The sequence below is a fragment of the Planococcus citri genome, chromosome 4 (assembly GCF_950023065.1).
Source record: "Planococcus citri chromosome 4, ihPlaCitr1.1, whole genome shotgun sequence".
NCBI lineage: Eukaryota > Metazoa > Arthropoda > Insecta > Hemiptera > Pseudococcidae > Planococcus > Planococcus citri.
The window spans coordinates 3,218,823-3,246,005 of NC_088680.1; the positions used below are offsets into that span (position 1 = coordinate 3,218,823).

General features: G+C 34.9%; 1 long non-coding RNA gene across 1 annotated transcript in view; it reads left to right on the forward strand.

Annotated features, from left to right (window-relative positions):
- The window catches only part of LOC135844621 (uncharacterized), a 33,252-nt gene extending 7,982 nt beyond the window's left edge, over positions 1-25,270 (forward strand). Inside the window, exon 2 of the long non-coding RNA XR_010558583.1 lies at positions 1,471-25,270. This is a non-coding gene — a long non-coding RNA (uncharacterized LOC135844621). The remainder of the gene's footprint in view (positions 1-1,470) is intronic.
- The last annotated feature ends 1,913 nt before the right edge of the window (positions 25,271-27,183 follow it).

Genomic DNA, 27,183 nt, shown 5'->3' on the forward strand with positions numbered 1-27,183 from the left:
TGTATTCCAAAAATTATTTAAAATGATTTCATTTTTTTACGAGTAAAAATATCATCCCTCGGGTCTCATGAGCGAATCCAGGTGACTTGTCCACCCTTGGACATCATAATATATCGACGATGGTTCATGGTAAAAGAAAATTAGCTGCAAAGCAAATAGGGTGGCGAGTTATTTTGATTTTTCATTTTTTTATTCTTTTGAATAAGTGAAAAATTCATCCCCAAGGTGTAACACACGGATCGCAGCGACTTGTCCAATTAAAAATCTGACGTCATATTCGTATTCAGCGTCACAAAAAACATACTATTTCATGTGTCGCACGAATAAAACACTTTTTCGAACTTTTACCCCCTTTGGGGAGGTGCTGGAGGGCGTCAATGGGCTCCAATCAAAAATCTGACGCCATATCGCACCTCGGGAGTAATAAGGTGACATTTAAAAAAAAATTGATTTTGATGTCTTTGCATTTTTGGGGCTTGTATGACCCCCCCCCCCCCCCCGAACCAAAAATAACACTTTGAGTTGGGTACATTTTACATTATCTAGATCATGTAAAAAACCCAAATGGCCTAACTCAAAATCCCAACAACATTGCAAGTTGTTTGGAGTTATAAGGTGACATCTCAAAAAACTCCACCTTTTTTGAGCAAATTTCGTACATACAAAGTGTTAACAAACAGTTTTGATTGTTTTGAATGTTTGTCAGTTAGAAATAGTCACAAGGAGTGCATTTTTTATTGGTTTGTACCAAATGGAAATTTTTTTTTAAATTGATCACTTTTCAGAAAAATGAATTTGCACATATCATGAAATTTTAGTTTTTTGAGAAAAACTCAAAAACTAAGCACTGTAGAAAAAAACTAACGACATTACGTCGATTGGAAATTTAATTCTCTACAACTTTGATTTCATGAAATTTTTTTTGGACGCTTCCTTTCGCCTCTACATCAACTTTAATGAAAGGTTCTAACTCAAAATGTTTTCTAAACATTGAAATATTTCCTCTTTAAGATTTTATTTTTCAAAGTGTTCTTATGCTAAATGAAGGTAGGATACCATATCTTTAAAATGAAGTGCTATTCATTCCTCAAAATTAATTATAAGTTGATAAAAATAATGAATCAAGTTTTTAAAAAAAAGAAAATCACTCTCCTGTAAAATTTCACTTTTTTGAGATGTGACCTTATTACTCCCGAGGTGCGATATGGTACTTAGTAACTACATATCTTTTGATAAGTAGTTCACAATTCTGAAATTTAAAATCGATTTCAAAAAAATACATGATACAATAAGATTGACAAGTTTCAACTTGTTCTTGTCACTTTTATCTAGTGCATAGGAAAATGTTTGAAAAAACTGCGTGAAATTAATAGAATTTAATTAATAAAGACTTACAAATTCGAATGATAAATTGAATTTAGTAATTGCTTTTTCATTTTCCTCCAAATAAAATGAAATTTAATTTTTCAGCTTTTCCAGATCACACTGATAGCGTGCAGTAAAGAATTCCAAACCAAGCTATACTACAGAAGAATATTCCATGGCAGCTGAAAAAAATAATAATGATACTTTCTCAAAATTGAAATACTATTCGTTAACACAGATACCGAAATCGATATCTTTTATGATTTCTCCTACGAGATGCGAAAATTACCAGAAAAATGACACAATAAACCCTCTTCCATTCCATTCCTCATAATAAGCATACGAAACCTTGTAGATATGCCAAGTACGAGTACGAAAACCATGTGAGTACAATATTGCATATGCATAGTGCACAAAATTTTCATACCTATATAGTGTATATTTTTACACCGCACCGTCGCATAATCACCAAATAAAAGGAATTCGCATTCTTATTACAATTTGGGAAACTGTCTCACTCGATGAGTGAATGCTTGAATGACTTGAAGAGTCAAACAATCAGATACTACCGAGTAGTGTTCTTTTGGAAAATCAACTCCAACTCAGACAACGCAAACAACAGAAAGAATAAAATAAAAAGGGAAATATAATATAATTGAACGATGAAAAAGGTGGTTAGCACAATAACCATTTGATCGATAAAACGTGGCTTAGTGACGGCAGTTTAGGTGGTAAGCACAGCAATTTTCAACCATCGAAAAAGGTGTTAGCCCGATAATTTTCATTGATAAACTTGATATTTTTTATTGATTAGCACGATATTTTTCATTGGCAAAAGAAAACGCTGGCACACAGTGGGACAGATTCATTTTATAGGGTTGTCAAAAATCATATTATCTCAGAAATGAATGCAAATTTTGACGTCAATCATTTTGAGGCGCTGAATTCATTTTTGTCGGTATTTTGGTTCGAACCTCAAATGGCGGCCCTAGGAGGGCGATGCAAAGGGGTAAATATTTTGAAAAAGTCGAGCGGTGGAGTATTGATATGTACGTTTTTTTTTTGGGCTCCAGAATTCATCTTTGACGTTATTTCGGTTCAAAACTTAAATGTGGCCCCAGGAGGGGTGCAAAGGGACAAATTTATGAAAAAATCGAGTAGGGTATTGATATGTACGTTTTTTGGGCTCCAGAATTTATTTTGGGCGTTATTTAGGTTCGAAGGGGGTGCAAAGGCCATCGAATAGGTAAAAAAACAGAATTTTTCGTCATTTCATTGAAAATCTGTGATTTTTCCAAGTCCAATTAGGGGAGAATCGGAACATTTCGGGAAAAAGTATTAGACTCAGGTGAAATTGGATCACACATCTTCAAAAATACTCTCGATAAAACTTGGCATGAAATACAGTTTGCCACAAAACAGTGCACCTGGAAGTGTCATTCTGGGCCAATCGAAATAGCGTCTGATGATTTTAATTAGTTTTGTAATATCAACATGACCATATTCATGGTGATAATGATGAATACGATTTTTCTGTAATTTTTCAGGTACATAGATACACCAAATTTTATCGACTTCATTTTGGAATACTGCTAACTTTAAATTATTATCAATTTTTGCTCGTTCTGGAAATCTAATCAGCAGCCACATTCGAAGTCATACATCATTGTCTTGTATTTCTCAGTCATAATCGTTGAAATTTAGTGTACAAACACTTTGGAGGTTGATAGTTGAACAAGAAAATTGAAAAGTTTTTATTGTTGTCTTTTACTTGGAATGAATACCTGGACAAAAAGTCTGCTATAGTATTATCACAGCCAGCAATAGCTTTCATAGACACATCTGTGTATACAAAAAAAGGTTTTTAGAAATCAGGGTATGTCAGCATCGTTTCATGAGCAAGTTCTTTTTATAATTCTTTGAAATAGTATTCTTGTTCTTCTGTTCAAATGAAACTTTTCTTTTTCGACGTCGTAGCATACAAAGCTTCACAAAGTTCGCTGATTCTTGACATGTGCAAATTCACAAATGCTAAAATTTTGATTCTTTAGATTTATTATTATGAAAAAAACTGGCCAAAAAACCACTCTTGAGGTGTCCCTTCCAAAACCGACTCAAATGTGGATAAACTTGTTAAACAGATCGAATATAACACACAACTCGATTTTTAGCTGCCCAATTTCATATTCAAGCCTTCAGGAGCAAATTCAAAATTCTGGAGAAATTGAAAAGTAGCGCTGGAGGCTCCAGATCGGTGGGAAATGGCGGAATTTGGCCTCGGGAGGTTAGTTATGGACAAAATACAGCAATTCGCGCACATTTCAAAAATCTCCTCGCGAACGGAAATTTTTTTTTAATTTTTTATTAAAAAAAAAAAAAAAAAAAAGTGGTCAAAAAACCACTCTTGAGGTTTCCCTTCCGAAACTGACTCAAATGTGGATAAGATTGTTAAACAGATCGAGTATACCACACAACTCGATTTTTAGCTGTCCAACTTCATATTCACTCCTTCTGGAGAAATTGTAAAATAGCGCTGGAGGCTCCAGAATGGCTAGAAATGGCGAAATTTGCATTTGGGGGGTTAATATTAGTTTCAGGATTTATTTTGAACATTTCTACTGATCAAGTACGTACTTTTTTTTTAAAAAAAAAAAACATAAATCACCAAAATATTCAATTTTGGATTTTCAAAAATTCGCCAAAAATCGAAAAATAAACTTGGGCAGCTGAAAATTTGGAGTTGGGGGTTTTAGAACATGCTCTCTCCAAAGATCGCGGTCGCGTTCAAATCGGAGGCGGACACCTCAAGAGGTTCCCGTGTGAGTTTGTATGGTGATTGACGCATGTCAACTTTACCGTATTTAATCCGTTGACGAATTATTTTGAAAACACAGTCTTCGAACTAATGTAAAATCTGCCTAGTTTTACACCATATCTTATCAGGAGGAGGCATTTTTCCATCTATGAATATGAAACTATGCTCGTAGCAATTGCAGAGTCCTATCCTATCTTCAAATACTTCTGAATTGTTATAATTATATATGATTTTTCAACTCACCTTTTTTTATTATCTGGAATATTGATTTTACAACCCGTTTTGTCAACCTTGAGAAGCAGATCACCGTCAATAATATAGTCAGGATTTTCACTGATCGAAAAGATTTCTTTGGTTCGAGTGGCGGTAGTATATTTTACTTTGACTGGATTCTTTTGCTTCGGATCAGTTTTCAATTTGAAATTCACTGGATTCTTTTAGCTATCTTTGTAGAATACATCGAATTTTGTATCGTTGGTTGGATCACTGATGTTGATTCGGTTTTCCACCATATGAGTAACCATTTTAAATTCTCGTCGAAGATTCCAACCGACAATTAATTCAGCATTCAAATCTTTAACCACACACAGTTGGATATTGAAGACACTTTCTCGGTGGGTAGGAAAAATTGAAGGTAACGTAACTCATCTTCGTGATTTTAGGATGAGATTTTCCCGCCCACGTGAAAAAATACCATTGGTTTTTAAAAATACCATAGGTTTTTTCGTAATACATATGTACTTATGGTTTACCATAGGTTTATAAGCTCACCATAAGTATTAACTCAATGGTTTTTAAATTACCAATGGTTCCTACATTCACCATACAGTAAAAACTAATGGTTTTTTTACCACCAATGGCTTATCAATTTACCATAAGTAAAAACCATTCATTCAAAACTTCAACCAATGGTTCACCATAGGTTTCTACTTAACCATTGGTATAAATTCAATGGTTTCTTGAAAACCATTAGTTTTATTTTGGAAAACTGCAGTTTTCTCAAAAAGGAGGGGAAAACAATTTTTAAGTGTAAAAAAAAGCAAAATCTCAAGTAATTTTCTGGAATTTCTTCATTTTTATGCAGGGAAAATGGGATAAAATGATGCTTAAGAAAAGCGATACCTGTTTGATTATTTTTTTGTTATTGTAAAGAAATTTTTACATTATTTTAGGCATAGTTTTGAGAGAAATTTTCACAAATTTTGTTTTTTTTACCAATTTTGATCATTTTGAACTGTTGTCGTGATATTCTGGACTACAATTTTTTGTAAAATTTTGTACAATTTCTATTTTATCACGCCTCTTTAAAAAAAAAACAAGTTTATGATTTGATAATTAAAAAATTTTACAAAATTTTTTCAATTTAGAAAAATTTTGAAATGGAATTTTAGTGCTTCATTTTACTGGGAAAGTGCATTTTAGCAAGTTTTGACCATTTTGGTACATAGAAATGAAGAAAACTCCAGTTTTTAAAAGGAATGGTTTTGTACCATTGGTAAAATCCATCGGTAAATGTGTCCGAAAATACTATACCTATGGTTTTGTACCCATAGAAAAACCAATGGTATTTTTTCATATAGGCGAAGCTAGAGAAAACTGTGACACCTTTTCGTTACACATAAACCCAACTCACGAAAGTAGTAAAGAAAACACTACGCGTTTGTGCAAACTTTTAATTAAACGAATAAATGCAAATTAACCGAAGATAATCATATTTTCCGACGATCACATCTCGCGACGACAGCTCGCAAAACGTGCCGCAACAGTAATGAAGTACAAGTACATAATTCGTTACCGGAGGGGGGAAAAGAGAGTAATAGTATATTATGCAACTAGGGAGATAATGTGATCTTCAACGAATTTTGAGGTTTATTTCCCGAGCGAAGCGAGGGACGTAACTCAAAATGGTTGAAAATCACATTATCTCCCCAGTTCCATAAAATATTTTACGTTTTTAGGGAGAGAATCGCTAATTTGTCCGCCGAGCGATTAGCGAGCGGGAGATAATGTAGTAGATTATCTCCCTAGAAACGTAAAAGCTAGTTACACTAACAGTGAGGCCATATCCCTGCCTGTTACATATATGCCCCTCTGCTCCTGTCACCAGCACTCCGAAGAGCACTGTAGACAAGAACAGAAAGAACACAGCCCCAAACCGGAAAATATAGCCACACTACTACTTTTTTACCCAGTTGACACAAAGTTGTTTGTAGACAAATTTTTTAATTTGAGCTAATCTATCGAATTTTTATCTCCCACATGATCGAAAAATTATTCAGACTATTAGAGCATTCACTATAATTTTTAGATCCTCGGAAAATCAGACATCTTCAGATAATTTTTTGCACACAAAAAAAATACATAGAAAAGTATAACAATAATGCATAAGTAATAACATAATCAATAATAAATTTACAACATAGGAACATTAACAGAAATTACAAAAATTTGCATAATCTTTTTATTTAATTAGGGTTGCAATGATTGTATTTATCGCACAATTGCGTAAAAAAGAAAAATAACAATATTTACATGTCAAAAATCAAGTTTTATATTATATGTCGGAAAAAGGATATAATTTGTCGAATGTCGTCGATCTATTGGTTATGTTGAAACTATGTCGTTGTAATTTTTCGCCGATTCCATTACCATTTGACCAATCATTATCGTCGTATCGTCATTCCATCATAATTATCGTCGCGTTGATTAACTCGTTGATTACGTCTTTTTCTTGATGATAAAAAATTTACATTTGCCTTAAGGGCACATATTCATTTTTTTTTTGGGGGGGGGAGGGGGGTTAACGATGGTTTTTAACATATAATTGTCAAAAATAATATCAATGTGTTACGATAAGACAACTCTTTTTACATGTAATGGACATGTTTAAATTGACACGATTTTACATGATTATTACCTGTGCATCATAGTACACTATGAAATCATGTATGATGAGATATACTAGAGTAAAAAAAAATAAAAAATTCTCTAAATTAACACAATATTAATTAGCACAATGTAAATCAATGGAAAAAAAATGTTGTGATGTAAAAAATGAAGAAAAATTTTTACGATTAATTCATTTGAGGTAGGTAACTTTACGAATTTTTTGAGACTATTTTTTCACACTTTTATCGAATTGAAGAGATTGATCAAAAAATTCTCTTCGATTTGTCGCCTAATTTAGGATCAATAAGTTCCTTGATTTAAAGCTAAGAAGCTGGCGATTTATTTTCGAGTATAGTGAATCTGTTCCTATCAGTGGCAGATTTTATAGCCTCTTTTGTTCTCGAATAGTTGAAAAATGCTGACGATTGATTCATGACAAAGACATTATTTAGACAATTGGTTGGTGAATAGCACGCTAAAATGGTGACTCAACTAAATCTTGCTATAATTAAAATGATCGAATATTTTTAACTTCTTTAAAATTCGATATTGATAATTGACGAATGACATATGATAATAAAACAAAGAAATGATGAAAAAAGAATAACCATAATAATAATAATAATAATAATAATCGCCTTGCGATAAAAAAAATAACAAATTGATTAATTCGCGAATTTTTTCGATCTTTCGCGGTAAAGTAAGTCGAGTAACGAGTCTTTGGTACGAAGAAGATTTTCCCTACGTCAGCTTTCGATAATTTTTCACTCAATTTTGGATTCACTATCTCCCTACCTAATTTCCCTTTTCTTTAATTTAGATTTTCCAATGTTGCAAAGTTTTATGATCGTGATTACTTTGCTAAATTTAAAAAAAAATTTATCAGTTGTCCAGATGAGTAAATCGTATTGACTTGCCTATTTTCCACTTGCTGCTTGTACTCATTTTCTGATGTTTGAATTTTCAAAAGGTTTTTCGTCTACCTATTTTGGCTATTTTTGTCATCACTCCTACAGAGTGGATGCCTTTTTTACGAATTTACATACTTTTTTGAGACGAGAGCAATTTTGAATTCGAATCATTTTATTTTTATTCGATTATTTTTTCTTCTTTTTTATGATGTGTTTTGATTTTCTTTTTTCTGTTTTTATGAGACAAGCATGTGGAGAAGCTGAAATAAATGAGATATTAAGGACATACAAAAAAATAAATAAAAGAATGATATTGTTAGTGCCATACATTTGAAAAAAGTTGTTAGATAGGAAAAAATAGTCAAAAATTATCGAACCCGAATCGAATTTACTGGCGAGGCGGCGGTAGCGGTTTATGATCCTTTTCAGCATATGTAGGATCGCGCAATTGTATCCTTATTAGTCGAAGTAAAAGTTGGAAAAATCCTCACGTAAAGGAAGGATTTCCTTTGTCATCGACTTTTGGCTCCGTCCATCGCCTGCGACTATTTTGAACCGATTCATCGTAATAGATGTATCTACCTTAGAATGTATTCACTGCAGTTTTCAAAATCGTGTCGATTAATTCAAAGGCTGCATATGATTTTATCTTTTATGCACTTACATATCTCAATCGTAACTCAAAACTAAACTTTAGCCGAAAATAGTGAAAAAGCCTCTATAAGTCGTACGTTGTCTGGCGTTTACCTCTATAACTCGAATATTTCAATTCATACTTCTATTGTTTTTATGCACTTACCTATCTCTCGATTCATTCATTTCGTAAAACCTCTATAACTCGAACTTCTCAAAATCTTACCTGCATAACTCGAAACTGATTATCTCGAAAACCTCTATAAGCCGAATGCATGACCATGAAGTCTTACCCGCTTAAAATATTCATTTTTGGTTCAAATGGAACCCCTTAACTTTTTGTTGAAAAATATTAATATTTAGAGGTGGCGCACAAGCGTTGAATGTTGAGAGATATGAGCCCGCGCAAGCACAATACTTCCCACGACAGCGCCGCGGCAAACGAAACGCAGCTTGACGGGGTTCATTATGCACAACTATAATGAGAGCGGCATCCCCACTACAAGTCATCAAGTGATACCAATCTTTCTTGGGTTTTTGAAACAACCATAACGAAGTATTAATTATGATTTTCCGGCTGTAGAATTTATTTGAACCCAAATTGTGGAATTCAGAAATCAAAACATTAAATTTTCACTAAGTAATGACTTTAAAATTAATAATGGTTATGAAACATCAACTGAAAGTGCTGAATCTTATAAATCTTATGAAACAGTCATATTTCAATGTTAATTCATCCTATATCTACATTACCCACATTTTTTTCCAACAGTTGCTTAGTAGATTAGAATAATACAGCCTCAAATTCATACTTTTTTCTTTACTTTTCAAAATTTTCGTATTTCCACCTTCAATCAGCTTTGTAATTGAAAAATTGTTATTGAATCTTCATTAATAATACACTTAGAAACTTCACCAAGGACTAGACTTACTTATCACGCATTGTTGAGGGGGTAACGTGTTGTAGGACTGCTTCAATGAAACGAGGGAACGCAACGTTATATTCCCCGGCGCGCAACCGCGGGAAGTTTTCGCTTGACGCGCTCGTACCTTCTCAACATTCAACTCTTCTGCGCCACCAGTAAATATTATTTTTTTGAATTGAAATTTTGTATGATGTCTTTTCAGACATAAATGAACACTTTTAGGGGGTAAGACTTCGAAAAAGTGAAAAAAGGGCCAAAGGGAACATTTTCAAATTGAGGTGCGGCAGCGAAAGGGTTTTAATCGATAGTTTAGACCCCAAAACAACAAACGGAGTGAGTTTTTTAAATTTGAGTTGTTTTTGTGGTCAGGAGAGACTGTCAAAGTTGAGAAAATGGCCGTTTTTGTCGTAGGTACCTACTTCAAGAGTTTGTAGCGACAATAGCGACATCCATATTATTGTTTTGGCAACAAAAAAAAACAAGGACATTTTCGGATTCTATACACACTTTTTAAAGTAAACTACTTTCCCCGATTTTTGATTTTCGAACTTTCAAGTACATAAGGCTAATTTTTCTAAATACGAAAAATTAAATTTGAACTTGGGGTGAACAGGAACAACACAGTTCCGCGCCACGATTAGTCGATTACGTGGTAGAGTAATGCCAGCGTCGCATGCGCTGAGTTTTAAAATATTATATGTACCTACCAATAAAAATCGTCTGTGTGCGCTTGAAATTTTAAAAATCAAAAATCGCAGAAAGTAAGTAGGTACCTAGTTTACTTGAAAAAGTGCGTAGAATCCGAAAATGATCTTGTTTTTTTTTTGCAAAACAATCACCTCAAACTCTTTAAGTAAGGCAAAAAAGGCTATTTTTGTAACTTTGACCATCTCTCCTGACCACAAAAGCAACTCGAGTTGAAAAACCCCACTCTGTTTTTTGTTTTGGGGTCTAAAGTACCTATCGATTAAGCCTATTATCAACCCGAACACAAATTTACCGTTGCCTAGTGTTATCAATTACCTTACCTTTGAATTGTAAATGGCGGTCTTCTGCAATAAGCACAGCTGATCTGCTTATCCAACCATTGCAGGCAACATTCCCTGCAAATTAAGTGTTCGCAAGGAATTGTTACCGCAAGGTCATGATGTTTCATCAGACAAGTCTGACATTTTCTCAATGAAACATCATGACCTGGAACGGGTTGGTTTTCAAACCAGTCGGCCCTTGCATATAACACCCAACCATTTATTTCGATTTCGACCGCGCTTCCATCAGCTTCATTGTCGATAACGATGACTTCATCATCATCATCGTCGTCGATAACGATGACTTCATCATCGTCCACAATGATACCGCCATCTTCATTTTCCTGAAAACTGCAAACAGATAAAATAAAGATGAATTACAATCACGACCCATTGAAATGCATACCTAGGTACGATATAGGTAGTACCTACACCTAGTTCACTAAAAAAAAGTTTTTACATGGATTTCATTGAGGGAGTGGAGGCGGGAGAATTACCGATTTGAAATAAAACGCGAATTTTTAAAGTGAAATAAGCGATAAAAATTTCATTTTTTAGGTTTAAAAATTTTCACTTTTTCCACTTTTAAAAATTCTGTTTCTTTTTCGAATTTTCGGAGTTTTTTAAAAAAAATTCAAGTTTTCAGGAAGAATGAATAAACATGCTCGATTGATGCAAGGGCTAAATAAAACTTTCAAAAATTCGCATTTTGAAAAGTGAAAAACAATGTTTCAGACAGTGTTTTTTTATTGTTTATGGATATTTAGAAAGTTCAATTTTGAAAAACAAAAACAAAAAAAGCCAAACAAAGTGAGGGCTGAATTTTCAAAAATTTCATTTATCAAGAAATGAATTACATATTTCTTTCCTTAGGTCAATTTTTCTGCCTTTGACATTTTCAAAAATTAAAACAATCGATACCTAGTATTAGACTTAATTCTAACCCTCAAAAAAGCGATTCTGTAAATCAAATCGGGGAAGTGAAATGTTTCGCGCGGAAAATAGGCTTACGGACGAGCTCTTGCTAAAAAGCAATGTCCCCAGCGCTGGACCCGCTTATTTTCAAAATTGGGGCCCAAATGGGGCCGATTTTGGGTCCGTAAATCATTCGAGTGAAGTGTGGGGACATTGGATTTTTGGATAGTGTTGGTATCGTAGATGAAAAATATTCAATGTCCCCGGCCCCCAGGCGCTTAATTTAGGCTCACCTCCCTTTCAAAATTTCGACTTTCCAATAAAAATTCATTGAAATGCGAGAAATGAACATTTTTGGATGAAATTTTGTATACCAACTAATGAAGGCATGAAGAATTCATATCCGGCGAGTTTTGGTTTTTTCAAGCCCCAGTAGGGGCTGCAGGAGCACCCCCACCCCCAATTTTTAAGTTGGGGTAAATCGTCGATGAAGTCAGATTTGAGACAACACCACTCAGTACTTGGGAATGAGGAGATAATGCATGTGAAATTGAGTAATGAAAAACTGAAGAAATATGTAGTTATTAGGGCCTCAATAGTATATTCCACTCGATCAAGCTGTTAAAAGCGATTTTATGATTGATTCTCATTCTAGACACTATTACAAAGAAATTCAGCCTTTGTGGCCTTTCATACTTCCCCCCCCCCTTTTCCGAGGGTCCATCCCCATATTACAAACTGGAATGGCGTATTGCCTTCCCTATGGCTGGCTCCTATAAAAAATCCAATCATATCGTTAGAGTGCTACCAAAATGTTTATTTTTTGTTATTATGGCATAACCCAAGTCTGAAATGGAATTACCCAGTGGATTCACGTTCATTTTCTCAAATCCGAGCTCTCAAATGCACATTTCCTGAATGGGATGTTCAGGTTTTCCGAATCCTTTGTTTCTCAAAATCCTGAAAAATTTCTCTTTCAACGAATGAGTGTCGACACTTTCTTTTCTTCTGTTCAAAAAACGAGTTAATTTTCGAACTGGGATCATTACATTCTTTGAACGAACTTGAAGGAACACGAATTCGCAATTTTGATAAAAATACAAAAAATCGTTGAAAATGAAGTGACATATCGATTGTTAGGCTAATTTAAAGGTACTATAAGTTCGAAAATTTACTCAATTTTCCAATCCCCTCCTCTTCCACTAGTAGGTATGTTTCCCAAATATCCTCAATATATTCTCAAAAAATTGAAAAAATGATTTGTGGCATGTCATTTGTTTGGTTTCCGAAGATGCTGAGTTCGAATACTCACTTATTCATTTCAAGGTTGCAAGCTCTCTCCTCTCAATGCCCTTCCAGCTCTAACATTTTGAAAAATGTGCGAAAAATTGAGAAACAGGTAAATGCGACATCAAGTTCTCAGTGTGTAGAGGAAGACAGGGGGGCATTTGAGTTTGGGTGTGGTGTATTGAAAAAATTGATTGAATTAGGAATCGTGTTCCGAAGTTGGTAGAAATTGGTCAACATTTTTTTTTGGGGGGGGGGGGGATAGAGTACAAGCCCAGAGATTCCGAATCGGTGACAGCTTACTTACACGTTTTCATAAAAAGAAACAAAAAATATTCAGATTTTTTGCATTCAGAGAAAATTTACTTCAAGATTTTAAAATTTGGGATAAAACTATTCAGGAAAGTGGTCATTCGGGATTTTGAATTTTGGGAAAAAGGGATTTGGATTTAGGAAAACGGTAAGTACCTATTTGGGAAATATCCCAATCGGGAAATGCACAATGGAGGATTCGGATTCGGGATTTTGGGTGGATTGAATCAACGTTATTTTTTTTAAATTTGTAAAGCATTTTGACGATTACAAATTACATTTTTGACTATACCCCTCAGAATATTAGTACGGGTACCATGTCGGTCTATCGTTTCAAAATCGCAAAAGAGTGAGACCGGAAAGGTATACTTTTTTCGCGATATTTCCTCGAAAGGGGATCATTTCCCGACCCCGAAACCACCATTACATTTTTGAGATCGAATTGCAAAACCGATCCAGGGGTTCTCAAAGTTGTGAAAATTGAGCACCTACGTGGTCATCTGTTTTGGCCAATAAATCCCAACCAAAAGGGGGTAGGTGGGTGCTTGTGGTCTCAAATAACTCGTATTGGATCACTCTTGAAATATCTACCCATGACCGTTCTCATTTAGTGATACCTCACATTTCAGTGGTTCCCAAAGTTGAACTTTTGTATTCCAAATTTTTAAAGTCACGCATTCAAACGAATATTGTCAGTAAATAAATTTAGCAATCAAAAACTAGTCCAGATAAAAAGTTGCGAAATTTTACGACGATTTCAAAAATGTGTCATTTTTTTTCTTAGCATTGATAGGGGCCGAGCTGAGGGGGTTGGAACGTCAAAAAACGTGATGTAACAATAGTCCAGTAACTTAAGCAAAAAAATAGGGGGTTTCGTGAATCTGTAGGTGGCAAGCTGATTTTTGGTATACTGGTCCATTTTGATGGCCTGAAAACGAATCCGAGGAGTCCCTTGCGGTTACGGGTGAGCTTTCCCCTAAATTGTGGATCTTAGCCCCCCAAAATCGGTCGCCATAATGTTGATGGTTAATATTGATTGTAATACCTTCAATCGTTCCAAAATGGAACGGGGGGTTGTTTTCTTTGTTTTTCTGAGGTACAGAGCGGAGCACAATGTCATCCCGCCCTCCTCCTCCCCCTTCACTTATCAGTTATTTGCCTATATAGGTACGCACGTGAGATGAATTGAAATGCACTAAAAAATGTAAAATTGTCGAATGGAATGTTGATACGAGTTCCAAAAACCAGTTTTAGCGTATTGTGACCACTTCTCTCCCTTTGTGGATCTTAGCCACCCCAATCGGTTTTTGACCAATATACCTATCGAAAAGTATTGAGTCCAGCTCAAAAATGGTTAGGACGAATGCGGCTCTACATCTAATTTCTCATCAGATGACCCATTGATCAATTTTCCAGTCCCAAGGGGGTTGGACCTACCCCTTCTGACCTCTCACCATTCAATTATTTGCCAATATATGTATATGAGGTGAATTGAAATTTACTTTAAAAAATGTAAAAATGACGAATGGAATTGTGCGAAATTGATCAAAAAGTGCGATTGGGCTGCAACTTTAGAAATTGTCTGTAGCTCAACTGAGTTTTTGAAAAATTTTGGGCCGAAAAATACCTTTTCGTATGTACAGATTCGAAATCGTACCCAAACCTGAGAAAGCTCACCTTGTGACCAGATCTCAAATTTTTTCCCTACGAGGGGCTACCAATAATCAACTCCTCCAAACCCATCAGTTTGATACAAGTAACAGCAGAGATATGGGAGATACAGCATTGTATTCTATGTTCAATCCTGAACCAAAATTGCAATTTTCCGAGAGTCAGTACCACTGTTTAGAAGCTCAGATTTTCAAAAATTGGTGTGAAATAAGCGTTGTGAATGCTCAAAGAATTCATTGCTCGCTCCACCGACCAACTTCCAAAAGTACCATTCATTCTAACACACTTGAAACACGGGCATATCGCATAAGCATAGCAAAACTTGGCATTTTGGTTCAGAATTAAACTAGGGACACGATGCTGCATCGCCTACCTCTCTCTCGTTACCCGTTTCCATTTTTCATTAATTGAATTTACAATAAAATTTTGAAATTTCTTAATGCATCCAATTTATAAAATTACCTACTCCCAAATTTTTACTTTGCCTATTAACGATTGAATTGGAAATTTCATACACACAGACTTGAAAAGTATAGGAACGAGAAGGTACATAGGTAATCGATGATTTAGGTTCACGTTCACTCCACTTCAGTGGTACGAAAAAGTTTTGAGGTCTTGTAAAACAAAAAGGGGGAGAAATGTTCACGATACGTTTAAAACTCGTATTAACTTTCTATTCGACATTTTTACATTTTTTTAGTAAATTTCAATTCACCTCATATACGTATATTGGCAAATAATTGAATGGTGAGAGGTCAGAAGGGGTAGGTCCAACCCCCTTGGGACTGGAAAATTGATCAATGGGTCATCTGATGAGAAATTAGATGTAGAGCCGCATTCGTCCTAACCATTTTTGAGCTGGACTCAATACTTTTCGATAGGTATATTGGTCAAAAACCGATTGGGGTGGCTAAGATCCACAAAGGGAGAGAAGTGGTCACAATACGCTAAAAAACTCGTATCAACATTCCATTCGACAATTTTACATTTTTTAGTGCATTTCAATTCATCTCACGTGCGTACCTATATAGGCAAATAACTGATAAGTGAAGGGGGAGGAGGAGGGCGGGATGACATTGTGCTCCGCTCTGTACCTCAGAAAAACAAAGAAAACAACCCCCCGTTCCATTTTGGAACGATTGAAGGTATTACAATCAATATTAACCATCAACATTATGGCGACCGATTTTGGGGGGCTAAGATCCACAATTTAGGGGAAAGCTCACCCGTAACCGCAAGGGCGACTTTCCAATAAAAATTCATTAAAATACGAGAAATTCACACTTTCGGATGAAATTTTGTATACTAACTAATGAAGGCATGAAGAAATCATATCTGGCGAGTTTTGGTTTTTCCAGGCTCCAGTTGGGGTTGCAGGAGCACCCCCACCCCCAATTTTGAAGTTGGGGTAAAATGTCGATATTGGTGTCGTTTCCGTATGAAACGACCACGCCGATGACGAATATGAAGTCAGATTTGAGAATGCACCTCTTAGTACCCGAAATGAGTGGATATAATACTTGCGAAAATGTAATCGAATGGGGGGGGGGGAGGGGGTCGGCGATTTTCTTGTAATTTTTCCTGATAATCAATTGTTTTTTCAAAAGGCAAAATGTTCAAAATTTCTGAAAAAAGAAACGTAAAAATGTCAATTAATTGACTGTTGAATAATGAAAAATGACAGAAATGTGATTATTTCGGAGAAAATTTTGAAGTTACAGGATGAGAGTCAGTCAATATTTCATTTTTTACATTTTTAAAAATCATCCTAATATTGAATTGAAATCTACACAATTTGACCTACGTATGTAAAAATAATTGATTTATTCAAAAAAAAAATTCGCCAAACGATTATTTTTCAGGCCGATTAATAATCGCCCATCACTAATACAGATTTAAACTTAGTCATTGTGGTGTCCGTTTTAAGTATACGTAGTCATTGTGGTGCCCGGTTTTGGTCTTGAGGTGCCCAAATCGGGCACCACAAGGTCTTTCTGTATAAAACGATGTAGAATCTCATGAAATGCACTCTAAGGTGAAAAAAAAAATTTTGAGGCAGGCACCGTAAGTACCAAGTTTATATAACGGGCACCACTATGACTAAAAATACCAAAAAAACTAAACTGCTCCAAAACACCTTTATCATACATATATATGTGATCCTCTATGTACGCGGGCACCACAATTACCATAAAAGACCCGGGCACCACAAGGTACTAGGTACGTGTATATATACAGGCTTACTACGGCTTATACAGGCCCGTTTCTGGAAACGACACCGACGGTCCGAGGCCCGACGCGACGTTCCGAGACCCGATCCCGGGTCTCGGAACGTTTCTCCATGTTTTTCACAATTTTCATCATGTACACCTTAAGGCATGCTATTTGCCAAATTTTTGTTTGGGACTCGGATCGTACGTTGAGTGCCACCACTTATACAGATTTGGTTCGCACTGTCTCTCTGTAGAGGGTGCCACCTTGCTTGTATATAACGATACGAGACCCACTAGATGGTACCAACGTTACGAGACCCAATGCATCGGCAACATCGCATGCACACAGCCCAACTGTGTCTGGAGTGGAGTTGATGGGAGTTGGTGTTTTAACTATTCACTATAAGGTGTAGTCTATGTCTCATATTAATTTTATGAAATGACAGCGGATCAAATTTGTATTATTTTTAACCTGTTTTGTTTCTTGAGATACTTAATTTTTCCAATTTCCATTGTACTTTCTGCGTTTTTTTTTTTGAGTTGAAATTTAAAAAAATGTCGTACATGAATTGATTACACATCAGGAATGATTTAAACAAATTGGGGGTTTTGTAATGAAAACTAGTCCCTCTGTGAGCATGAAGAAGGTTTAAGGCTTCAGAGCAGCAATTTGATTTTTTTCAGATGAAAGACGGTTGTTATGAGCTGAAAACCTGGAAACCATGTATCGAAAGTATTCACGAGAGAAAAATGTTGAGGTAAAATAAAATGAAAATATGATTTATCATGCAATTCTAAAATACACAGTGAGGGTGTCGTTTCTCCCTCACCTTACGTAATTCTCGACCTGATTAAGGGGCTAATCCACATTTGAGGATTTCCTGACGATTACCTCGTGTGTTTTTGACCAACATTCTTCACTTTCGATATCATTAAGAATAATACTCGTATGATGAAAAAACCACTGGAGGGACTGCCTGGAAATTGACTCAAATGTGATTTAGCCCCTTTAATTAGGTCAAGAATAAGCCACCCTAACAAACAAAAAATTCTAAAGCCATAAAAACCAACTTTTCGCATCATCTTTCAAGAATGATAGATCATTTTCCTGTTCTTTTCTGTGTCAAAAATCAGTGAGTGAAGAAATAAACTTCTCACATTGAAAATTAATGTTGTTTTACTTTCGAAAAATTATCAATTTTCGATGGCTTTTGCCCTTGCTTCACTTAGGCATAAGAATAAGCCACAGCTCAATTTTTAGAAATTCAAATTATTTTTCTCGATTTCTGGAGAAATTTTAAAATTTCGGAGAAATCGAAAATAACGCTGGAGACTACAGGATGGCGAGAGATGTTAAAATTGAGTTTGGAGGAATTGATATTACCTAGTTTCGGAACTGATTTTCGTAATTTATGCTGAAGAAGTAGGAATTTGAAAAGAAAAACATAAAACACCGAAGATGGTCAATTTTGAATTTTTTCAGCAAAAATGTAGAAGTCGGTTTGGACAACTGAAGTTTTGGTTACTGAGGGGAGGAGGTTAAGACGACTTTTCTTAAAATCTTGGTCCCAAAGTGAGGATTTGTTGAAATTTTTTGGTATACCTAGCTGGAACAGTTGGATTGAGGTCTACATTTTAGCATGTTCGATTTTCTCTCACATTCAAATTTTCTAACTGACTAAAACTGAATTTCGTCACCGTAATAAGTACGTAAAATAGCTAACATACTTAATTAATTTTCACAGCTTGTCTGATTGTTTGCACTTTTAGAATACTTACTAAAAATTCTAAATTTTTGAGACGAAACTAAAAATCTCCCCTTGGCTCGGATTTTTACAGGGTACTTTTGGGATAATACATACTAAGAAAGTATTTGAGAGCTAAAAAAATTTCGCTCATCTTTCTTCTCTCACCCTCATGCAGAAAAATTTTATTTTCAACATAAAACTTTCTATTTATCAGCACGTTGGCCAAAAGATTTGAATTTCCTATGGTGTGTGGACTGAGGGCCAATCCATGAAATTTTTTTCAATTTTTTTTCGCACTGTATTTCAGCAAAAAAAAAAGAAAACTTTTACGCTGTTATTAGTCCGAACTTTAAGAGTGTACATAGGCTAGCTTTTTCCTCTAAAATGTCGAACTAACAAGGGAACCTCCCACATGATAATCATCGGTTGGAACAAAATTTGAACTGGTGGAAAGAGGACCTTAAAAAACCATCATCCCCAATTTTCAGCTGCTCAAGTTGATTTTTCGATTTTTGGGGAGCATTTGACGTTTTGTGTACACAGGTAAAGCTAAGTATATCTATTCAACAAAGAAAATCTGAAAAACTTACAAATATCCATCTCTCTAGCGTATCAATTTCCACTGTTTAAATTCTTGCCAAAGGCAGTCTTCTAGATCACCTGTCAAAATTTCAAGTGCTAAAGTGTCTTTTTTGAATTTTAATGAATTTTTAAAAAATTAAATGTACGCCAAAAATGCAAGTAAAAATCAAAATTTTACCAAATTGTCCTAGAAAGCTGAAATTTGGAATATGCACTATTTTCGACCTGCCAAATCGATTGGAAACTGTTTCAAACTGTTTTGAGTGGTTCTGGAGCCTCCAGTAGTTTTTTGAGACTTGAAATTCCCAAAAAATTTCATCAAATGGAGACAAACTAATCTTAATGCGCTACGAAGTTGACTGCCAGCGGATTTCAAGTCGTTTTGGAGCCTCCAGCGAATTTTTGAAACTTGAAATTTCGACAAAATTTCATCAAATGGAGATGATAAGCCGAAATTTATTCCGCGCTCCCATTTTAACACCCTCTGAGATGACTACAGTTGGGTTCAAGTCATTTTGGACCCTACAGCGGTCTTTTGAAAACTATTGAAATCTCCAGCGGATTTTTGGAATTTGAAATTTTCACAGCATGTTATCATATGGAGTTGGAAAGCCAAAATTTATTTTGCAAACTAATTTAAATACTATAAAAAGTCGACTGCAGGTGGTTTCAAGTGATTTTGAAGCTTCCAGCTCTTTTTAGAAATTTCAATATTTCAAAAAATGCCATAAAACCTGTTCAAATAATCTTAAATACGCGTGCTCAAAATTGGTGCTGGTTAATGACCTTCACGAGCGATAAAGTATTAACCAGTTATTGTCTTAAAGTCGGCGTATTTTTTTTGTGCATCGATTTCATACTAATCACGCTTCCACCTCCGTTTGCGGTTCACACCTTACTTTTGACATTATTTCGAAGTAGATTGCAGGCAGTTTCAATCCATTTTGAAGCTTCCTGTGCCTTTTTGATAACTTCAGTTTTAAAAAAAAATTTTTTAATGCCACAAAATCTGTCCAAATTAATTTTTGTACGTAGGTACTGTGCAAAGTGAATTTGATGAAATTATCTGGAAAATGCATGTTTCAAAAACCCACTGAAGGTTCCAGTAATTTTCAAAAAGTCGCTGGAGGCTCCAAAACGACTTGAAATCTACCTGCAAATAATTGACTTCATAGGGTATTAAAATTAGTTTGCTGAGTAAATTTCGGTTTTCCATCTCCATTTTGATGGAGTTATGTCGAAATTTCAAGTTTCAAAAATCTGCTGGAAACTCCAGTAGTTTTTAAAAAATCGCTGGAGGCTCCAATGACTTGAACCCATCAGATGTCGTCTTCAGAGGGTGTTAAAATTGGAGCGCAGAGTAAATTTCGGCTTTCCATCTCCATTTTATGAAACTTTGTCGAAATTTCAAGTTTCAAAAGGTAGCTGGAGGCTCCAAAACGACTTGAAATCTACCTACAATCGACTTCATAATGTATTGAAATTAGTTTGCAGACTGAATTTCGGCTTTCCATTTCCATTTGATGAAATTTTGTCGAAATTTCAAATTTCTAAAAGTCGCTGGAGGCTCCAAAACGACTTGGAATCTACCTGCAATCGACTTCATAGCGTATTGAAGGTAGTTTGCAGAGTAAATTTCGGCGTTCTATCGCCATTTGATAAAATTTTGTGGAATGAAAAGTTTGGTCCCTTAACAAGGGAGAGGTACTTATACTAACTAGCACAAAAATTTTCGAACCAGACACAGGAAATTCAATACAGGACCACAAAACATATCATCAGTCAAAATTTCTTTTGTTTTTATGAATTTTTAAAAGTTCAATGTGAGCCAAAAAACGCAAACAAGTCTACATTTTAACAAATTTGCCTAAAAAATTGAAATTTAATATTAAGTATGTAGGACGCTATTTTCGACTTCCCGAACTGATTTGTAATGGTTTCGAATCATTCTGGAGCCTCCTCCGGATTTTCTGATTCTCCAGTTATCAAAAAGACGCGGTCTGGTAAACAAAGTGTAAATAAAATTCAGTGACTATTATTTGTGACCTTCTTGATCAATTTAGGCACACGTAAGTCTTGCTTTTTTACTCAAAAAGTTGCGATATAGTCCCACTTTTTTGAGAACAAGTGCTAAAAATCTTCATTTTTTGCTAAATTGTTGATTTTTTATTTCTAAGAAGCAGAAAGTCTCGACTTCTGTCAAAATTTCCAAAGGTCTCGTTTCTTTCCAAAAATGTATAAAAAATGTTTTTTACTGAAATTTCCAAAAAATCTTCATTTTTTTCCAAAAATTGTCAAAGATTCGTTTTTTGCCAAACATTTTCGAAAAATTCCCTCTTTTGCAGATAATTTGTAAAATTCTCGCCTTCTTTGGGCTTCTTGCCAAGAATTATCTTAAGATTCACTCCCCCCCCCCCCCCCCCAAAGACGCGAAATGGTCTCGCATTCGGACAAAAAATACCAAAAAATTCTACTGATATGTATCATGTCTGACATTTTAAAAAATGTGGAACTATACGTGCATGACCTGACTTTTGAAAACATTCTGGCTTTTTGACTTTTAGTTATACCTTGGTACGTATGTCAGACTGTACAAATTTTCAAAGAAATCAGTAATTTCCGAAGTTTCTAATCAAGAACTGTGACATTTTGAGGCAAAATTCAAAAAAAAAATGAGAATAAACATGAGCAAAAAAGAAATGTATCTCGGATTCAAAACTGCCCTTGGAGAGAGAGACTCATTTTTGTTGGTTCTCCAATCCCCTCGATTTTAATATGTTTGCATTCATTTTCTACTCAACAGAAAAGAACTTAATTACCTGCTTTAAATAACCCCAAAAGTAGTTGTATCTCCATACACCAGAGACATTTCAAATTTTTCAGGCGACGTGATGATAAAACAACTTTTTTTTATGCAAATAAGAAAAATTTTTAAAATCCGAGCCAAGGACCGTCCGGAATTTTCACGAGTTTGTAAAAGCACGTGATGATGTAAGTAAAATAACGCGGCAACGTTGCAGGGACTCGGACAGTCGGCATGATATCCTCAAGGGCCTCGTAGCGTCGGTAGTGTATACTAGGTCTCGAAACGTAGGTAAAAAATAAGATATACATCATTAAAAAAAAAATTAATTTTCCTTTCCCCTCAATAGCCACCAACATAACCCCCTACTAATACATCACAAATCAGCTTACAATTTATTTCTATATATATTTCTAAACCCGGGCCTCGGGTCGTCAGTGACATATACCGGGCCTCGCAACGCTAGTAGGTTCCATATAATTATATTTATATAAAGACGTGACTTACCCTAAATTATTTTCCATTTAGGTAAAAAAGAAATGATTGCTTGCTTTTAACTTGATAATTTACTCACAACGAATTGTTTTAAAGCTTAACGCGTTACAGTACGACGACAAACTGTACGTTCAATAATACATACATATGTAGGATCAAGAGCTTGAACAAGATCCAAAAAATTTTACAATGAGTAGCTCATTTATTTATAGAATCTGGGCTACCTACATATTGTATTTTTAAATTTTTTTTCATTGTCGTTTGGTTTCAAAATATTAAGCGCCTACGTTCTTCTCATGGTTTGAGTGAGGTGAGTTTATGATAAAGCATCACTCCAAAGTTATTACAAAATATTTATTGGGTTATTCCATGTCAACTCAACAAAAAAAATGCGATTTTGAAAGTTCATGTCTTTCGATTTCGCCCAATTTTTTTTTACCATACTTACCCATCCAATAAATAAGAAACCCGCAATCAGTTTGGTCCTAGTACCCTCAGAGGGAGGGTGGGGAGGCTTCCATTATTTTCACATTGTCTCAAGGTACTCAATTTCAGCAGCGCATTCCTCCAAAGCTATGATACTTCTATAAAAACTGATTTCACAGTTCGAAAGGGCATTGCATTTTGAACTTTTTAAGCATTTTGACATTTTCAAAATTTGAAAATTGAACTTTCAAATTGAAAGTTCAAATTTCAAAATAGCGCTGTAAGTGGGAGCTACCATTTAAAATTACGAAAAAATTTCCATGGATGTACCTTTTGATGCTTTTTTGAAATATTCAAGTTTTGAGATGGGATCTCTCAATGGAGAGGGAGCAACCCCACCCCCAATTTGGGCGAAACTTTCAAAAAAAAATCTGGGGCATGTGATATATCGAATTGTATGTTTTTGGTGACGCTGAACACGAATATGACGTCAGATTTTTGATTGGACCCCATCCACAGCCCCCAACAAATTTTTTGGACTTTTACCCATTTGAGGTAGTTTTGGGAGCCATGGATGAGGTCAATCTTAAAAACCAAGGCTATATTCGTGTTCGGCGATATCGAAAACATACTACCTATTTCATGTGTTACACGAATGAAACCATTTTTTTTTGTTAGGTTACCCTCTTTGGGGAGGTTCCGAGGGCCGTGTATGGGCCCAATCAAAAATCTGACGTCATATTCGTGTTCAGCGTCACCAAAAACATACAATTCGATAAATCACATGCCCCAGATTTTTTTTTAAAAGTTTTGCCCAAAATTGGAAGTGGATGCGCTCCCTTTTCATCAAGAGATCTCCTCTCGAAACTTGAATATTTCGAAAAAGCATAAAAAGGTACATACATACTATATGGAAATTTTTTCGTAATTTTAAATGGTAGCTCCCACTTACAGTGCCATTTTGAAATTGAAAGTTCAACTTTCAACTTTTGAAAATTTCAAAATGCCTAAAAGGTTCAAAATTCAATGACCTTTCGAACTGTGAAATCAGTTTTGATAAAAGTATCATAGCTTTGCAGGAATGCGCTGCTGAAGTTGAGTACCTCAAGACAACGTAAAAATAATGGAAGCCTCCACCCGCCCCCTGAGGTGGCTGGGACCAAACTAATTGCGGGTTTCTTACTTACATGGGTGGGTAGATATTCTAAAATAAATTGAGCGAAATCGAAGGACATGACTCAAAAACGTTGGTCGAGTTGAGGGGTAATGACCTTGTTAGCAGTATTTACTGGGAAAAATTAATTTTTTACAATGATCAAGAACATTTGCAGCACCTACAAAATTGGTGTCATTCCCAGAATAAGCATTGCATTCGGAAGCCTGTATAGAAAAAAAGGCTACATAAATTGTATTACCTATTTATGTAAGTAGGTATTTAATAGCTTAATTATTAAAATGATGATTTGCACATTTCACCAGAAATGCACTAGAAAAATCTACACCTAGGTATGGTGGTAAAAGTGCGCAATCAGGTGGCATTTCAGCCATAATTTGACATATGTACCTGACCTACATGTTCCCTAGTAGGTACAAATAACACATTGCTGAAAAATTTAATTCATCAATTTGGAATTTACACCAGTTGCGTTAAATTTGTAATTAAAACTGATCGTTTATGAAGTAAAATTCTGATCATAAAAAATGAGCACAGTTAAAAATATTATAATAAAATAAATAACAAACAACAACAATAACAACGACAAAAAAACGAATAAATAAAATTTGACTTGGTGGGTAAGTAGGTAGGTACTTCTGGAAAATGAAGCAGGACTTGAGCACAAAATTCTTGCGGAGAATCACAGTAAGCTGAGTGTACAAAAGATACTGACTTTTTGTCCATCTCCCTTGGTTGTACATATATGTATCAAAATTTTACCCCAAACCAAGATGGAGATGCCGCCAGTTCAAAAAAATCGCATCATTCATAATTGCAAACATTTTGGGGTACAAACGTGCTTATACCTATCCAAAGGCCAAGTTAGGAGCTGGTATATGACAATTTATATTTTTTTACAGATCTATTCTTCTTAAATAGCATACATAATCATCTATTGTAAATAATTTTCAGGGGGGGGGGGGGTATTGTAGTAGGTATATGTTAACATTGTGTAAATACTGTGAATACATTGTAATGTAACATACCTACTTATCATTTATGTGTTCAATTTCAATAAATCATCATCTTATGGAACTTAGTACTTTCATTACGTCCACTTAAATTCTTATTTACCTAGATACATATTTTAACTAGTACCTATATCACGATAGGTATTAGCGATTTCGCGACGCGGAGGAGGCGAATTCAGCAAAGTAGATTCACCTTTTGATAAGTCCAACACCTGAACAGCGTTTTGACTATGTACATACAAAGCATGCAAATTAAAATCATGCTGGGAATTTTCCCGGTCAATCTAAAAGTTTTCTGCAATTGTGAGGCTGCGTTTTGACGAAAAATGTTGAAAATCAAGTTTAACCCATACTAATTTTTAGAAGGTTGTGATAGGTATTAAGTACAAAGAAACTAGAACTCCATAGGAAATTTTAGTAGATATCAATAAGTTTGCGATTTTCCAATAAAATAGGTACCTACTTGCTAAACATTATAGGTACTCTAACTTATCAATAGAGAAAAGATATACGTTCCAAGAATACTAGTTGTAAGATAATCGGTGGGTAGGTAACTAGGTACCTACACGAAAAAAAAATTAATATAAATTACTATTTCAGCATATATGTAGTAACCGGATCCCATTCAAAAATAATAGTGATTTTTACTCAGCCAAAAAATACATTTTACCTAGAATTAGGTAAAATGTATTACTCTCATAGTAAAATTTACTAATCTCATAGTAAAAATCACTATATTTTTGAATGGGATCCGGTTACTATGAGAAATAGTAAAAATTACCCATACTTTTTTTTTCGTGTATGTAAAAATAATAAAATGAAGTAAATGTTATCTCAACTGAAAACCTAGAAATTCAATTCCATTTCAGATTTTATCACGTGTTTTTGTATGCTTTGAAGTCACCCAGCAAGTAGGTAGGTCTAGCTCTAGGTAATAGGAACTTTTTGAAAGGCATGCACTTAAGAGTCAAATCAAAAATACGCAATCATCGTTGCCTGAGCAACAGGCGAATACAATTGCATTTATAAAATTGAAGCCGTAGTTCCAGAAAAGTAAGTATCATTAATCCAAGCGGGCAGTTCGTCTCAAGAGAACCACATTCCACAGGTAATAAATACATAGGTACATCACCAATCACCATATTTAGGTGCCCGTTGCCAAAGCGTCCTGCACCCCTAAAAAAGTTTTCTACTAAAATACTTTGGTTGGTCACAGAGAATGATAATAATGATAGCACATGATTGGTTGTTGGACTGGAGAGATAACATTCCACCAATCATAATGCATCTATTTCACGTTGCCAACCTATATTTTTAATGAAAAACTTTCTTAGGGGTGCTCGATATTTCTGGGCACCCTGTATAAGTAACAAGTATAGGTAGGTAAGTAAGTATGTACCTGATATTGATTAAAATCTCTTCCACGTTATGCGAGATCATTTAAAAAACTCATTTTATTTTTTTTTCAAAACTCAATTTTTTGTATTAATTTTAGGCACCAGACTAATCTGGTAGTACCAACAGAAAGTTTCATTGTTTCATATAATTATCTACCTAGAGTCCTAGATACTGTACATAATCAGTCCTAATACAATATTAAAAAGATATGAGAAATCTAAAATGCAGTATCTGAAGTCAGTACATTACAGCACATTTCATACACATTCAATAATCCTCAAAATTTGTTATATGTACTTATATACCTATTTTTAAATCGTTAAAATTGTCGTTTCATCATAACAATCGTTCGAAATGAAAATCTCATTTATCCACAGAAAGCTGCTAAACGAACTGTAGTGAGTAGGTATGGAATACTGCGCAAAATCCTCAACTTTCACAAGGAGCTCAGCTCAAAATTAGTTTGCACTTTGCAGAGTAAATTTCAGCTTGCTAACCCCATTTGATAAAATGTGAAAATTTCAAGTTTCAAAAATCTGGTGGAGGCCCCAGTAATTTTCAAAAAAGTCGCTGCAGGCT